We start from the raw sequence: 18256 nt of genomic DNA on the forward strand, positions 1-18256 counted from the left end.
TTCTTGATTTGTTTTCTGTCGATCTATGTTGTTTGAAGTTTTCTGATGTTTGATGTTCTGATGTTTTCCGTACTGAGCATCAATGCTACCGACGCCAGGGAGACAGCTCTCACACCTGTACTCTACCTATCGGCCCATCAACTTATGATTCAGGGACCAACGGCTTTACTTCCCTCCCGAAGGAAGGCGTGATCAGAGATTTTATGCCTCAAAATACCCCGGTGGCACCGACTGAGATTGAACCCATGCCTTTTGGGGTGAAAGGTTATCACGCTTACCACTACACCAGCGGCACCGCTATTATTGATAATAAATTACCTGAAATTTATAAGCATGTCCAAGCATATGTAATAAATGATAACAACTACTATATATATACATAATAAGGTGTCGCAATATAGTAACAAAATGCATCAAATATGTCAAACATGTGGTTAACTTTATGCGAACGTCTGCCTTAACAGTTTCTAAAAAAAATCCACAGTAAAAATAAATGTGATTTTTTTATCTGATGATTAACTCTGTTGTTTTCCATTCACCTGAGCTAATTTTTATGGATGATGATGATGACATGGAACTTACACTCACTGTAGCAAGACAACCGACCACAGACTCTGGACCATCCTCACTGCTCGACCTGATCAAGTCCAACAACATTCAATTGCACTCCACCCGTCACTGCATGAAAGGCAACATCGCATACGCGCATCTACGGGAAAAACGAGAAACTCCCTCCTACAACAGGATCACACATCCGGCCAACAAACAGGCCATCCAAGATCCAACAGGGGGACGTGAGTGGGAAGAAGAGCCTGCCCTCCCTTCACGATCCCAAAAACTGGGAGTTGGCACCTCCACTCTCCCCATCCACCTCGCCTCAATCAGGCCCCTTCAATCAGGTGAACCCTTCCGTACCAAGCATATAATGTTCCATATAATAACGGAATGAAAGTTAAGAGAAAAATAAAGGAAAGATCTCACTCGATATTTTGCTAAGGAATCCATGACATCACTATGATTTCGAAGAGCTCCTATAGATATGCTGCCGCTACTTCTTCAACCGGTGTTAAAAACAACACTATCGCTTTCCCTTCCTCACACAGCCAGCGGTGGAAACCCTAAAAAACCCCGAAACACATACTAGCTGCTTCAACTAGAGGTATCTCAGCAGAGTAAAAAAAATGGACTGCGTCCACTTTCCTAAACTAATCACTCGCGACACAATGGCATTAGTTCACCAGTACAGTTTGTAAAACGCAGCGCCAGCACCTCACCGGCAGAATCAACTCGCTACCAACACTGAAATCAGAATCGCCAACTCAAGTGATAGACTGCGAAGTGATATGTGCTAAAATTACTTTTGAGTCTCGTGCAAATCTAAATATTGCTATTTTATATTTGCCCTGGGTCCATTTGATACCACTTTCAGGGATTCACTAGTTACAGTTGTGTAGCCTAGATTAGTTTTCAAGAATGTGTAACTGTTATGAAGCCTGAACATTCCAGTACAAACGCAAATGTTTCAACTCCTATTATCTATTATCCTGTTCCTAGTATTAAGATGCAAGGGTATTATTTTTTGCTGTTATGCCACAAACAGTCATTATCGTAAAGAAAAAATACGTAAACAAAGATACCTGACTTTATAAGATATCGAGTTGCTCGCGTAGTTTAAGCTTCTAGTTTTTATTAGGTAATGCTAAGCGGCTGATCCTCCTTTGGTTGCACTCATGTGATTGTGGCGAAAACATTGAATGGTTTTAACATTTTTTCTTTTCCAATACATTAGACAGATAGTAGTAAACTCTCAAAGGTTGATTGATTGAGTCCTATTTTTATCCTACACATAAAGAAATCTGAGTTTTATTGGTGATGTAATCATCTATGCATGCAAACACTCATGCATGTCAACTTCCTTTTCACGTAAACTGGCAACTTGCCAGAAATGGGTCTTATAAAGATGGACGGTTGCATATAATACATACAATGTTTCATTTATTTACACGATATAATTTAAACTTGCATGATATATGAAGCTCCATTTATGTGCATCATAGTAACGGAAATTTACATTACTTTTCGAACTTTATATCTGTAAAAAAATTTTGAATAGGAATTTATCTCGGCATCCATGGGCACATAATATAGGAATGCAATAATGGTACACGCAGTTCAAAAAAGTAGTGTAAATTTACGCTACAAACAATACACATAAATGGACCGTCATATATCATACAAGTTTACATTATAGATTAATTAAAGTTATGAGAAATTTAATGATATATTTTGAATGTTGCATACGCTTCCATCTTTGTAAGCAATAGTTGTTGCTCGTTTGCTTGAAAAGAAATACAAGCTTACATGCATAGATATTTACATTATTAGTAATATTCAGAATGTTTTACTGTGCAGCTTTTGATTGAAACCTGTAGAATATACTCTTAATTCAAACATCCATGCATGTAAACTGTTATTTTTTTTATTCTTTTTTATTTAATTTTTACTTTTTTTTTATTGGGTATTGAGTTGAAGCTGCGTGACAGCTCTTGTTTTGACTTGATACATTTGAATTAATTTTGCTTATGTCTTTGACAATACAACAGAAGGACTAGCCTATGTTGGCAGCTTGAACACTGGATTCCGTGTGTATTGTTTCAAGATAGTTATAGACAAAATGCTGTGACGTGTGCGCGTAGATACATCCGCGTAGTAACCCGATTGAATAAGTAAATCCGTTTCGAACGAAATATCTAAATTATGTAACATTCAAAGTGTTTTTATGTTACTTCATATGTGAAGTTAGCGATTTTCAGAGTTGGTTGGAAATGCTAACATGAAGCTTTAGTGTGATGATTTATTAGCTAGAGAATGATCTTTAGAAGAGGGTAGGTGGATAGTTCCGTTAGAGTACGGCAGTATGAAAATTGAATAGAAGTTGAAAATGAGCGAAGGGCCATTAATGCGACAGTTTTTTGAAGATAGACGCACATCTTTTGCCTAACCCGTACGATGTACGCGGAGACTTGAAGTATGTCTCCAAGTCTCGTTGGTCATGACGAGAGGAGCAACACAATAGTTGGGTAAAGAAGAATTGCATTATAACACACCATCGACTGGAAATGCTCTCGCAACGTGGGGCTTTAGGTAGTGAGATAATGTGCTGTCTTTGTCAATCCCACTAAAGACTTATCAAAATCTGAATTACTCATCCCTTAAATAAAAATGTCAAGATCACGTGTATCAAAATGAAACTACAATGTGTAGAATTGGAGCCTACCTATCTAAAAAAAAACCAAAGATTTAAGTAAAGTAAAGGAGAAAAATCGATACAAATCATTAATAAGGAAATTTGAGAACAGATCTCAAACGAGTAGTTACCTTAATCCACCTCACTGAGCATCAGTTCATTATTGAGGGGCGATCAAACAGCGGCTGAATAAGAAATGCTTTTCCTGGAAGCTAAGATTGTCGCCAAGCACATGTAAAAACCACTTTACAGTTTCATCTATCAAATAAATATCTCATTTCTCGTTAATTGAAAAAAATTATGATTGCACACAATTTTCTTCAAAAAACTCGTTGGAACACATCACACAATGTCCGTGCTGTCTTCCATCTAGTTTCTGCAACATGAATCCATTTTGAAAAATAATCGGCTATACCCTTCAAATTCGATAGAATCGATGCCCAAATGTTGACAGCTGCGTGATGGGACATGGGAATGGTTTCTTCTTATTTGAAGATTGAAACTTTTCACAAACAGCACACTTCGAAACATATTGTTCAATTTCCTGATCCATACGTGGCCAGTATAATATTGTTTCAGCACGTTTTTTAGTTTTCGTTATTCATCCGTGAGTTTCATGAAGCAAATCAAGCATCTGAGGATTCAAACTAAAGGGCAAGAATTCTATGTTCGCTGAATATTTTCCGTTGTCTTCGTGAAGTTGGTAAAATCTGTAAAATACATGTACTTTCCTGGGACATAACATAATCTAAGATTGTACCTGGATAACTGCATTTCTAGATAAACATTTCAAAAGATTCTCTTAAACGACTTTCTGTTTTGATAATAACCCAACTGCAAAACCATTCGCTGTTGTATTTGACGTTTTGGACGGTAAATAAGAACATCTTTATCAAACTTTTTTCATATAGCATTCTTGCCTGTTGTTTGACATCCACACATGGTGAAACAAATAGTTGCTTTCCCATAGAAAAAATACCGTTGCGGCGGTGAAGGACAATCCTTTTATTTACGTTGTATGGCAACATCTTCTATTTAAAAGTGGTTACAAGAAACTAAGGTTATCTGTCACCAAGTTGGGAACTTGGAAAACATTAAAACACCATTCCACCATTTCAGCATATTTTCATCTATTTTGTTTTTGTTCTGCTAAAAACTTGTAAACAGAAGGCTGTGAAATTTTTATGTCTTCAGATGAGATGTTATTTATTTCAAAGATAAACAACTTTTCCGGTGGCCTTCAACAATTCCAAAGTAAAAAGCACTGATCTATGCGGATAAGTTTTGAACTATCTGTTGGATGGTCTTTGTTATAATGAGAAACTTTTTCCAAGACACCAAGCCTCGAAAATGCTTCGTTTCAGTTTTGTCGTCTAAATTGCATACCTGCCCAACAGAAAATTCAGAGTAATAAATAAATTTCATCAGTTACTGCTTAGTCCAGCCTTTTTCAAGCAAGGGAAAAGTCGTTTAATTTTGCATTTATTACTCACTCACACCCAACATCAGAAACGAGCAGTAGCTTTTGCGAGCCACACTGATTCCGTTCGTACAGTAACTCCTCCGTATATGCGGTGGGTGGCACCGTCCGCCTGTCAGCTATCTTTCTACTGATAACGTTGATTTTCAGTGTTGACCATAAAAAAAAATATTTACAGAAAATCAGCTCGATTGGTTGCAGGAAAGCTAAGAAATAGCGGTGGATTTACGGTACCACCGGAGAGGTTTCTGTATTTACTTTGCTTTTATTTTTTTCGTTGAGCTCAGAATGGAGTGCTTCTTAGTGCTTCTGAGGGCGACCCGCTTTCAATCGTATACTGGTGGAAAACCGACCTGAGAATGTATTGCGAAATTCATTTTTAATTAAAACTACCAATAATTTTGCACATTTTGCGCAATATTATTTTAACATAATATCGCTATTACTACAATGAAAGGTAGATTGAAAAGAAGCAATATTTGTAGAGAAATCACGTTTCCCGAAAATCTACATAGAGTAAAACTGGTTAATCCACCACTGACTGCCGGGCGAAATCTGTGGGATTTTATGGTGGAAAGCAGAGTCAGTGTTATAATAAGAGTCCCGCGAAGAGTGAAGCCAGATGTACAAATCGAACTGTCAAGTGGGGTACCAAACCAGCAAAGTAAATGAACATTATTGTTCCCACAACCAGTGAACTACAAGTATTGCATTCATTATTGACAATATTTTAGTAATTTGAGATGGAAAACATTTCTTCGCTTTATTTAGTAGATTGTGGTATTTATAAGTTATACCAAGCACTTGTTTGAACATTTCAAAGGTTCTTTAATCGTTCTTGTCTCCCAGAAGCTCCGTTGGAATTTTTCTTTTCTCAATGAAAGTCATCCAATGCTAATGCAAAAAAATCTGGTTGCCGTTTACTCTGACGAAAAATAAATCACAAACAGTGCTGCTTGTTCGCAACATTTTATCTTGGCGAAACTCTTATTATAACATCGACTCTGGTGGAAAGTAGTACCCTATTGAGCTAAACAGACAGTTAAGCGTACCATGATTGATTTTGAGTGCAGTAGTGTGGATGAATCCTCACTTATTATTGTTTGCATGCTGAGTCGTTTTCGATTGCATTCTGCTGAGTGAGCTGAGTGCAAAATTTTCAGAAAGGGTCACTTTTTATTTTCTAGCTTTAAGCATAAATTGACACATTTAAATTGGTTTTAACATGGAGAAAAGTATTATACTGGAACACATAAGCGTAGAGCGTAACGCAAAAACTTAAAACTGCTGTGGACAATTCGACTGATATAAATCAGTAAGCAAAAAAAAAATTCTCTCAGGCCATTTAATTCATTAGCGTTTGGGTTTTACGCTTTCAATCGGGTTCTCCCTCATTAGAAAAAAAAAAATGTTCGGCTGCTTATCAATTGAATACTACTTTCCACTGGCAAAACCAACGAAATTCGTAGAAATTTATTCTGTGTACACTTATTCATGTTTGAAAACCAGAATTTAAGAAAAAAACATGAAATTAAAACTCCTAGAATTTAATTTAGGTTCCTTTTTCAGAGATTTAACTCATAATATTAAAAAATAAACGATAGTTAAAAAAAAATTCATGGACTAACCAACTCTGAGAATTTTATTAAGATTCAGATGCTTAAATATATGAGATCCGGACGCTGTGTGCAAAAAGCATGAATAAACGCTGCTTGTTCAAAATCAGTAAGCTTTTAAGGCTCCCCCAATCAAGGTCCCAATCGTTGTCATGAAATAAATATAATAAAATTTATTGTTTTATCATTAAAATAAAAGCAAGCCTCAATGTCATATGATTGATCAAAAAAAAAAAAAAATACTCAACAACAAGTTGCCTTTACGCAATTTGATTAAGGAGCATCTTCGCGAGTTTTTATTTAACCGTAGTTTTGCAAAATAAAAATTGCAACAGCCCCCCCCCCCCTTCTAGGCCTCTTCCAGATAATCGTTCTAGCTACGCCAATGTCTAACACATTGAAAATAAAATTTCGTTTATTCACCGAAATCACTCGTTTGTTCTACGAATTCATTCGTTGTTTTCTGCAACGAAATAGGTTCGTTCTTTTTATGGTTTCCTTAAAAATGCCACACTTGCAACTGATTTAATTTCGTGATAGGTACTACTGGTTTATATAATACAAGCTCTTCATAAAAGGATTCCGTTAAAAGATTCGACAAAGTTAAAAGATTCGACAAATATAAAAGATGAACATGTGTTATTTTCATATCTGTGTCATTTACGTCCAATTTTCGTTCTCTTTAGGTCAATTGACAGGTATTGAATGGAACTTTCTTTGTAAGTTAATGGTTCAATATAATTTGGAAATTTTTCACTCTAAAAGTTCACCCAGAATTACAACATTTTTAAAAATTTACTCTGAATAGCCACGATTGCTTTTCTCAGAATAGGTTTGGCCAAGTTTTTAAATGATAGAATTCTACTGCTACTTTCATTTCAAAATTTCTTATTCTATACTCACCGTCACCTTTTGTGAAAAATCATAAAATATTTAATTCATAAGAATATTTATTCAAGTTACCAATCAAATGTTTGGGGTCTGGGGAATATAGTTTTACTGTTGTAAGTTTAGGTGAAAATTTATTAAAAAAAAAAAACAAAAAAATGTTGAGTAACTAACGTAAAATAGCAAGGATTTGATCAAAACAAAAATATACAGGTTTTGTTTTAAGATAGACTCCACACTTTAGAGCGATACACACATCGTACTGTGGGGTGACTTCAAACTTTTGAGCGATGACTTGAATACATATTTTCATGATTTGAATATTTTCAAAATTGATCCACCAAATTTTCTCAACTGGAACTCGTATTGAATAAGGGTTCTACAACCACTTCTTTAGGTGAACTTATACTAAATAATCTGAAAAACTATTTTTTTTTTTCATTTTATTTCGTTTTATTCAATATCTTTCAAATTTCTTAAGGGGAACGAAAATTGAACGTATAACAACAGAAAGATGAACAAAACACATTTGCATGTTTTTTGGAGGTGGCCCCAAACTTATGATTGGGAGGGTAAATGTGAAACTGTCTTGTCTATAGAGAAAAGTACGACCGATTCGGAGACTAAAAAAAGGTAGAAAGATAATACAAAGGGTAACGAAAATTTCGTCAACAAAATAAATGGTGATTCTGGTTATCGATATATGTTCGTAGGCATTTCGTATAATCGCGATATAAGTTTTTTTTTCCACAAATTTATTAAATCAATAATTTTAGCTGTCCACAATAATTGATGCACATAAAAGGAAACTAATAACTGTTCTTGCCATAAACATCCAGCTGTTGCTGATGCAACACGGCATCACTTCGATCTTTGATGACTAAGTTTAATTTGAAATCGCCAGCAAAAGACAACGAATAGAAAAGTGAACATCATTAAATTACAGTAACCACCGGTTGGAAACTAACGATTTAAAATTGGCTCACTACTTGACTAGCCTATTGGTCCCAAGCAAATCGATTAACGTACCCCATTCTAGTCTAAAATTCTAGTACTATACTATGTTTATTTTGATTCGCTATGAAAGTTTGACAGATAACATGAGGGGTTCGTGGATGTTCCTATGGTTTGAGGGGTCCATCGATTAGCTTGGGACCGAAGAGAGTACCAGAGCTGAGCCAAAAAGTTGAGCACGTTTCTTCAAAAAGTTGAGTTCACCGCAATCTCGTGATTAATTTTATCAAATGCAGCGGAAAGATCGGTCGCATCGACTTGATGACCCCTTTTCATCTCGCGTAAGATTGTACTGCGGCAAATGTGAATTTAAATGCTGTAACATCAACCGTTAACAAAGCTTTGAGACTGCACATAAAGCAGCGATGCCAATGCAGTTCGATACCGACTACTTGTTACCTTGAAGACATGGCACACAAAAGAATCCCTTCGACCGTCGGGGAAGATCATATAATTTAAAGAGAGGTTGAAGATGGATGCTATATGTGTGGCCAGGGGTAATTTTTATTTCAGGACAGGATTGCGTTTTCTTTGATGATGATTTTAGGAGTTGATATGTCATCAGGAAGCTGGAATTGCCTATAGTGCGGCAAAACTTCAAGTCAACCCAAGTTTCCCAAACCCATGTCATTCGCAAATATCTAAAATGCAATTATTTACTCTAAACAATCAAAATGGAGCTGAATGTGACAATAATCATGAAAAAATTGGAAACTTATTGCATTTATTGTGGCAAAACACTATTTTAGAGAGTATTTCGTTGTTCGCCAAGTTCTCACAATATATGGGCACAAACGTGTAGTTTCTTTATGTCCTTCGCATCATCTAGAGGCATTCTAGCTACGAATGAACTGAAAATTAATCAAAGCTTTGTAAGAGATAATTGTTAACCTTGAATTAGGCATCCTGTGCATGGAATTAGTTTGATACTAAATGCATGTAGTTTGAGATATTAAATTTTTTTTTTCAACTATTGTCGAACTTTTGCCTTTTTTTACTCTTATATAAAGAAATTGTATGCGCAAAGTGGGACAATTTCACCCGGTACAGATTTGTTTGAATTCAGTTTCAACCCTTTTTCCCCTTTTACGGACATATCGGTCCAAGCACTGATGTATAATAGTCGAATAAAAGCATATCGAACAAGTCAATTATGCGTTTGGTACGATGCTTTAGTTAATAAGCTACCGTACGAAGTCAATGAGAACGCGTGGTATGAAGGTTTGCACCCATTATTCCCAAAAACAAAAGAAACGCTCGACCAACTCAATTTTTATCTTCATCCGATAGGCCGAAGTTAATTCATTGGCGTTTCAATTGCGTTTCAATGCATTAGGTCGAGTTTAGAATCCGCAGGCCGAGTTTGGCGTCAAGAAGCAGTGTTATATTTTTGACAATATCTCAACAATTGGTTTCTCTATATCAAATCTTACGGTACATACGGAAAGGTAAATACATTTGGAAGCCATAAGTAATAATAACATTCCGTTTGGTGCTAAACTGCGCTAGACTAAGAAAGACTAAGTGCGGGTTGTGTTTATTAGGCCGAAAATGGGGTAGTTAACCCTATAGCGGTTGATTTTTTTTTCCAAATTTGTGTCAACGAAACCTGAAAAGAAATGATTGAAATTAGTACAGGTTTTATTAAAATACTTTTTGACAACTGTTAAAAATAAGTTGATGGCTTTCATCTGCGATAAGTAGTTATTTAAAAACATTCAAAACGTCCCTTTCAGTTAGAAAATGTTTAAAGTACCGTAAATCGGGAGGAAGTTGATCACTTTTCACCGATAAACGTGTATATTAACCCGAATTGAATTTTTAAAATGCATATCTGGTTTATTTTTAGAACTAAATTAATCTTGCGGGTGTTTATGCAATGCAAAATTCAGAAGCTGGTATTTATACTTGATTTGTAATCAATGAAGAAGAATCTGGTGATAAAAAAAAAAAATAAGCTGTGGTTGCTTCAAAGTAGTTAAAAATACGCTTAAATGTAGGTAATTTACATCAATATTTCACATAAACTAATTTTTATGATACGGAATAGTTCCTATTAACAAAATTAAGTATTTAATTTCGCTGAACATAGCACCAGAATAAATCATGATTCTGACAAGATTTTCAGGAACTGTTAAATTTGCATATCTTATCATTTCCACAAACTTGCACATTTAAAGAAGTAGAATGCATCGTTTGTTAGGAAAAACGTTGCAAAACTACTGTTTGAAACTACTTAATGAAATACTGAACTTATTATCTTATAACAAATAAAAAACATTTTTTAGAAACGAATATTTAATGATGTAGTGATCAACTTCACTTCAATGATCTACTTCACCCCGTTTTACGGTATTGAAAATGTTCACATATTTTCTTTTTTGATTATATATGCTGATAACTGGTTATTACTTAGCGGCGCGGGTGGTGTAGTGGTAAGCGTGATTGCCTCTCACTCCAAAGGTCCTAATCGGGATTTTCTGAGGCATACAATGTCTGATCACGCTTTGCTTCGGAAAATTGTTTTTTTTTGTATAATTATCCAAGTAGCAGAAACCCTAGTACAAGCCCCCTTATTTTTATCTCGTTGCTGATGCTCTCTTAATTTCAAACTTTTTTTTTTTTAAATAAGGGTTCATGGAGATAAACAAACAAACATACTGAATGTTTAATATCCAACTTTTTAGTCGGAACGGAAAATTGCTTGTGAATCGTTTCAAGTTCTGTTTTTATGTTTCGCAGAAACTTTAAACTATTGCGAGCCCCGTTTTAAAGCAGTGAAACGTGAATGAAAACATCGGTGTGATGCCCCCAACTGCAGCTACAAGGTTGCAGTGAAAAACAAGTTGTTTGGATCCGCATACCGAGAGTATTTTATTACATTCAGGAAAAAGCAGCGCCACATGCCATGCTGTTGTTCACACAGAATTGGAGCAATGCTTCACTATGTGCTTTTTACGGTATGAGCAGCAAGAAGGCTCCCATTGTATCCCCATTGATAAAGAATTGCTAGTTGTTTGGGTTCCTCTTTCCGGTCTGCAGAGAGCAGAGCATATTTTTTAGTTCATTAAAAATAATCATTATTTATGGAATACGAACGTATTATAAATTTTCCAGTCTACAATGTCTTCTGAGAGACTTTTTACTTTGGTTGTTTTCTAACGTAGGATGTTCATACATAGGTACATGAGAAATAAGAGGATGGTGCAGTTGGAGGTTGAAGGCATAAATGGTGGGTTGTGCAATGTGTGCTCTTGATCGTTTTTCTGCTCAACTGAGCCGAGCGATGGATTGTTATGCATGGTGTTGACGATAGTTTTTTTTTATTGCCACCACTCAATCCACAAGCGTTAGAAGGAATTTGAGTTTAATTAAACTGTTTTTATAATTTGAATAAAAAAAAATCTCGAACCTGTTGATATTTCTAGAACATGAGTAAAATATCAATAATGTGAATGTATCAGAGAAGATAATATTTTTAAATTCGTGATTTATTGCTTATTCTCGACCGATATGTATATTTAGCAAACAATATTAATACATGTTCAGCGCCTAGTCTAGTACCTAGTGAAACTCAATCAGAAACACAGTACTGGAGGAGTCTCGCATCTGTAAATCCAATACAACATGGAATTCTTCTGGATTCTGGATCTTAGGAATTATTCTGGATTCTGTATCTTATGATTCTATGAATTTTCGGTTGGATTTAAAGCTATAGAAACTGGAAAATGATTCTTTGTTTGTTGGAAAATTGAGCCTCTGCAACCAGTTTGATGATCTGTTGGAAAGATTTTAAATCTCGATTATCCAGCTGGACTTTAAAATTTAGTATATTGAACTCTTAACGCGTATTTCTGGCCGATCCAAACATGCCACCAAAAAATAACTGCAGTATTAGAGAAATCTTCCTCTACCAAATGGTGCTAGTGATTTAGGTGGATAAGCGTATAATTAATCTGAATTTAAAAGACATAAAAAATACATAGTGTTTTTTGTCTCTCCTTGGAAGTTCAAAGATATGTTACTTTTTAGTTTGTGCATCAACATTTCTGAAAATTAGGCTGCTGGTTGATGAAGGTTTATCAGTATAATTTGTGTCTCGAATGGTCTGATTTGTATGAAGTTAGAGCAATTTAATGAAATCGTTTATTAATGGAGTACCATTTTTCAATCAGTTATTTTTTGAAGTACAATGTACCAAATTATCTAAAAATTGTCGTCAAAACAAAATATTAATCTTTTAAATTACTCTAAATGTATGGGATTTCGTGCACGTCGAAAAGAGTAACAATGTTTTATTTTATTCATCAAAATCCTGAAGATATTTGGTAAAAATGTACATTGTCTTAGAATTCTAATGACTTCTAGTTTCCAAATTAGCCTAATGAATGATGAAGTTTGCGGGATCATTTGAACTTCTATTGAGTTTGGTCTTGGACACCTTCCCTTTTCTGAGGGTCACGGTTTCACTTCACTTCCCCAGAATAGATGTGTCGCGCATTACCTGTGTGTCGTACTATTAGTGAAATGAGTGTACTGAAAGTAGTATCACAATGAATGTTATTTTTCTACATTTTTCTTGTCATGTGGCTTCTGAACGCTTCTACAATATTTCATTAAAATTTATTTTTATTTTTTTCTAACCAATTTATCCTACGCACGCCTATATATTCTCTCTTCTATATGAATAAGAGCTTGAATTCTCGTACCATTAACTTTCTTCCAATGTGCGCACTGTTCAATTAAATAGCGTGGAATGATTGACAGGAGGTTTATTTTACCGTTAACGGGTTTGTATTGCCATGGTACCGTTTGGTAGCAGCAGGGAATCTTACTGACTGCCTACTTTGTTCAATCGAGTGGGACGATATATGCTTCAGTTCAGTCTGAGTTTCTCAGCTATAAATAAACTAATCAAGTCCTTGCTGCAGGGAAGAACTTTATTTTAATTAATTTTCGTACACCTTTTGCTCATTGAGACAAATAAGGTTTAAAATCGCTATACAACCAAAATAATCAAACTCATAAAATCAAACGCCCGACCGGAATACAATTTACCTTCCTACACGCTTAGAAATACTCAATCTTACATCTGACGGAATCCATCTTTGATATAACGTCTCATTAACAAACATGTCATGTAAAATTAAGTTCTCCGAGACTGAAAAGTGCGAAAGTATGTTTGATTGTACTTAATTTCACGTCTATTATGACTCAATTTTATGTTAAAATTGACGCTCGTTTATGTCAATTTCAGAGCAGCTAATTTTACATCTATTTTTCTAAGTGTGTTTAGGAAAAAAATCAGACCAAAAATGACCCCAATGCACTAGGAAGGCTAAATAGGGTTCTATGTGGGGCAGAAACAAACAAAATGGAACCGAAAAGAGTGAGTTACAAACATACACACATACATTCATTTACAAACCCTCCAGACCTTAGATCAAAAATGTGTGTATTCATGTGATGTTACATCCTTTCTATATACTCCGGTGTATGAAAAAGCCAATTAGGAATTTAGGATGAAAGATGCATTTAGAGCCTGAAATTGAAACAGTTAAGCCCTCAATTTGGTGTTATTAATACTGGGGTGTCTAATTATCATTAAAATAAAAAACAAATAACTTTTTCATTTGTCATCGTTGTAGATAAGCTTATTTCAAGCAACTGACGTTTTTCTTATGAAAGTATTTGTCGCTCGACGCAAGATACCCAATCATACTACCACGAGAACATCGCGTGACGGAGCTCCTGCTGGATTGGTATCACCGAGAATTTCGCCATGCTAATGATGAGACGGTGGTAAACGAAGTTCGCCAAAGGTTCTACGTAGGCAAGTTGAGAACATGCGTACGAATGACGAAGACTCGATGTACGTGGTGTCGAGTGTACAAGTCGGTTCCAGTGACGCCGAAGATGGGACCACTACCAACCGTGAGATTGACGACACATGTCCGCGCTTTCACTTTCGTCGGAGTCGATTATTTCGGGCCGTACTTAGTCAAGGTTGGACGGAGCGTGGCTAAACCTTGGGGAGTGGTATTCACGTGCTTGACAATAAGAGCCATACACATCGAGGTAGCAAGTAGCCTGACAACCGATTCATGCAAAAAGGCATTGCGTAGATTCATTACTCGACGTGGAGCGCCGCAAGAGATTTACTCCGATAACGGTACAAATTTTGTTGGAGTCAGCCGGGAGTTGCAAAAGGAAACGAAGGAGATCAATGCGGAGTTGAGTAGCACGTTCACGGACACTTATACGCAGTGGAGGTTCAACCCACCCTCAGCGCCACATATGGGAGGCTGCTGGGAACGAATGGTCCGGTCCATTAAATCGGCTCTTGGAGCGATTCCTTCGGAGCGTAAGCTGGATGACGAATCGCTGGCAACACTCTTCGCTGAAGCTGAGAAGATGATAAACTCGCGGCCGTTGACTTTCGTTGCTCTGGAGACTTCAGACCAGGAAGCGATAACTCTAAATCATTTCCTGCTGTTGAGCTCAACTGGGGTTCAGTAACCGATTAAGGCCCCGGTTAGTGAAGGAGAGTCGCTAAGAAGCAGTTGGAATATGATGCAGTACACGCTGGACAACATCTGGCGAAGGTGGATCACCGAGTACCTGCCGACGATAACCAGGAGGACTAAGTGGTTCCAAAATGTCAGGCCGATTAAAGAGGGTGAGTTGGTAGTCATAGCGGATGAGAAGGTCAGGAATAGGTGGTTGAGAGGTCGGGTGGTGCGTACGTATCCTGGTAAGGATGGGACAGTGCGACAAGCTGAGGTGATGACTTCGGGTGGCATACTACGAAGGCCTGTCGTCAAGCTTGCACTACTGGATGTGGAACCGGAAGATGACGCCTAGCGGAAGCTGAGGCGACATGAGGGGGAGGATGTTGCGTGCAAGCCCCTCGGACAAGTGAGCCAAAAGGATGACCCAACCGGTACAACGAACGAACGTCAGATGTAGGGAGTATACATAGGTCTATTGTCTATTGTCTGATTGAAATTAGTTGATATTGTATGTGAAGTGAAATACTCGAGTGAGGAGAGAAAGAATTACCCTTAGCCGAATTTCGTAAGATTATTTACTAATTTGTTCCTATGAAATACCTTAAAACTATTGAATTTACAGACTAAACCTACAGATTAAAACTAGATCTTAAAGATCCGTATATTGTTCGCACCTAGAATTGTTTGGGCACTAAATTGTAAGTACGAATTTGTTGAACTATTCAAGCTGGTTAATTAATCAATAAATTTTTACAGCTTGAGCCTGTCTTGAACCATAAAAGGACTTTGCTTCAAGAATCCCTAACGTTGCGAACAATACCACTTCGGTATACAACAGCTAACTTACTGTGCTACACCAACGTACTGTTCTGCGAGCTCGAACGTCTAAACCAGGAGGACTTTATTTACATCGACTTTTTGAAAGCGTTCGTAACTGTCTCGCATGCCGTCTATGGGTTCTCCGTATTGGATTGCGGACTAAATAATTTCATATCTAACGAGCGAAAGGCATTGTGAATTCGTCACGGTCCAGTACGTTCAACATACCATATTGCGTACCGCAGGGTAGTTTGCACTTTGTCCTCTTCATCAGGGCTTTAAACAGTTCACGTTTTTTACTACACTCGCTTCGTTGTCGTGCGCGGCAGTCTGTTTGTATTCGTACACTCATGCTCTAAAGTCGTCTTTCTCATACAACACAACCGGTAGAACTACATTCGAGCAAAACGAATATTATCAAATAAGTATCATACAACTCAATTTTGTGTAAATTAAACCATTTCTGATCAGAATTGTTATTAGTAGAACATCACTGCTTGCTATTTTCAGAATTCACACAAGTACAACATAAGCAGCTCTTATTATGAGAAAAACTATAATGCATAAATACGTGACGGTTTTCGACGATAATGTTGTCTGGCAGAGACTGTCATATGACATTTTAGTTTGGTACTGTACTTTTATAAAGTGTTTTGTAAATTTTGGAAGCAAAGGCAGTCGACTATCACAGAAAATGCGTCGACTACGGTGACCGCTTACCAGTGCTGCAAAATCCCGACACTATACGGTGATATTGACAATTCTGAATTGTTCACTCATTTGAGCTAACAGTCATTGTCAAGGCAAACCATGTCAATTGTCAATGACAATACTGTCAGTGGCGAAAATGTGTACATTTTTCTATTAACTAAATTTGTAACGAAATTAAATGACAAAAGTAACACAATTACATGGAGCCGTTAAAGTGAACAAGCATCTAAATCCTGCTTGAATAACAATTTATTTTGTTAGTAACTTTTCACTCAGTTGTTGAAATTTTGTTTTTCTTTTAAGTAATTGATAGCTTAGGATCATAGTTTACTTTAAATATTTAAAGAATTGGTAAATAATAAAAAAAAGTAAAATAAAAAAAATAAATTAGTGATTTCAATGGTAAAAAGGAACACCCTTGTATAAATTGAAACCACAATAAAGGCTCAACTGAAAGGAACAACTATGTAAAACTTTTTTTTTTTAATGTTTCAGTATCAGACTCTAAATGCATCTTTATTATAATTCACATTTTAGACCACTGTGCAGTGGTGCGTGATCTCAACAATGTCATTTGACATTAGATATTGTGCCAACACTGAATTCCACTTGTGACACTGATATTCCTAGCAAGCAGAATATCGGGTGGTACGGGGTTAATACTCCAGTCAATTTACAAATCAATAGGCGGCAGTTGAAAATCATGATTTTCTCTCAATTAACACTATTTATTGTAACCATAGCATTCTTTTAATTGTACCGATGACATTTACATCATTACCAATGTCATTTTCGCACCGACATTGAGGCGAATGACATTGATCTTGTCCTATTGACACAAGCGGAACTGATGCTGCTATTTTGTGACTAGTGGAATTTTCATAGTGTAAACAATGTTAACATTCATTTCAGTGCAGTCCGTTCTTTTATCGGAATCAAGATTGCAAAAATATAGAAGGGAGCAAATAATTGCCTCTTTTTCGATCAAAGTTCTATCTTCTATAAAAGTGAAACATCATACATCATACTTATTAGGACCAATATTGTTTTCCATCACCACATACTTGATTAACATTACATATGTGTGTGTATAAGTAAAAAATGTATGTGTATGATGGAAACTGAGCGAAAAGACATTCCCTCATAAAATGAATCATTACATGGCTTCTTACCTTTAGGAACAGTTCCGGAAGCTTACGCTTTTATCGCTCTTCCGGGTTTCAATTGATATAATCCTTTGCGCTGCTAGGAATTAATGTCTGAGCTCTCGCCAGGCCTGCAGTCTGGCATAGGCTAAGGGAGGTGCTCTCCACGTTTACGTGGTTGGTCGGGTAGTCCTTTCCTTTCTGAATCTTTCCGAAGGGAATGAATCTGTAGAAAAATAGAAACCAAGAAAGGAAGGAAGAGCCATTGAGAAAAAATGATTTATGGTGATTTATTCGTAGAGTAGCTCCTTTCCACGAGCTAAAAGGATGGTCGACCGCACAACTTCTGATCCTTTTTCCTCATAAAAAGCCCCCTCGCGGTGAAACCCCAATTTTTACAGTCCCAATGTGGCGGCGATGAAGTGAAAAGCGAAAAAATGGATTTCAACTTTTTCACTTTGTAGATTTGCGGAATTGCTCTCTCGGTTCAGGTATTTTTGGACAATTTACGTTGATCATGTTTGAAAATGTGGAATGCTTTATCATTCCACTAGCATGTTACATTCAGATTGTTACTCCACCAGGTTATCATTTTTGTTTTATTTTGAAAGCATTCCAAACGGTGTGTATAATTCGTGTGTTGCCCACACAGTTAGGAAAAAGGACATGTTCAGATGAGTGCGAACTCAATTTTCATTGATCTTCGTATCCACTCTGATTGTGGGATTGTAGATAGTGAGAAAAAGTCTTTTGTGTTCTACTTCAATGTTAACAATGGTGGCTCAGGGTAATAAAAAGGAGTTTGTTCCGCATCACATTTTTTC

General features: G+C 36.4%; 1 protein-coding gene across 1 annotated transcript in view; it reads right to left on the minus strand.

Moving 5' to 3' along the window:
* The window catches only part of LOC135712960 (TWiK family of potassium channels protein 18-like), a 171686-nt gene extending 154030 nt beyond the window's left edge, over nucleotides 1-17656 (minus strand). Inside the window, exon 1 of the mRNA XM_065236067.1 lies at nucleotides 17460-17656. The gene's annotated coding sequence lies outside the window, so the exon portion shown is untranslated. The remainder of the gene's footprint in view (nucleotides 1-17459) is intronic.
* Between the last annotated feature and the right edge of the window lie 600 nt (nucleotides 17657-18256).

Source organism: Ochlerotatus camptorhynchus, unplaced genomic scaffold (genome assembly GCF_037179485.1).
Source record: "Ochlerotatus camptorhynchus isolate MF236.1 unplaced genomic scaffold, CSIRO-AGI_Acam_v1.1 ptg000525l, whole genome shotgun sequence".
NCBI classification, from domain to species: Eukaryota; Metazoa; Arthropoda; class Insecta; order Diptera; family Culicidae; genus Ochlerotatus; species Ochlerotatus camptorhynchus.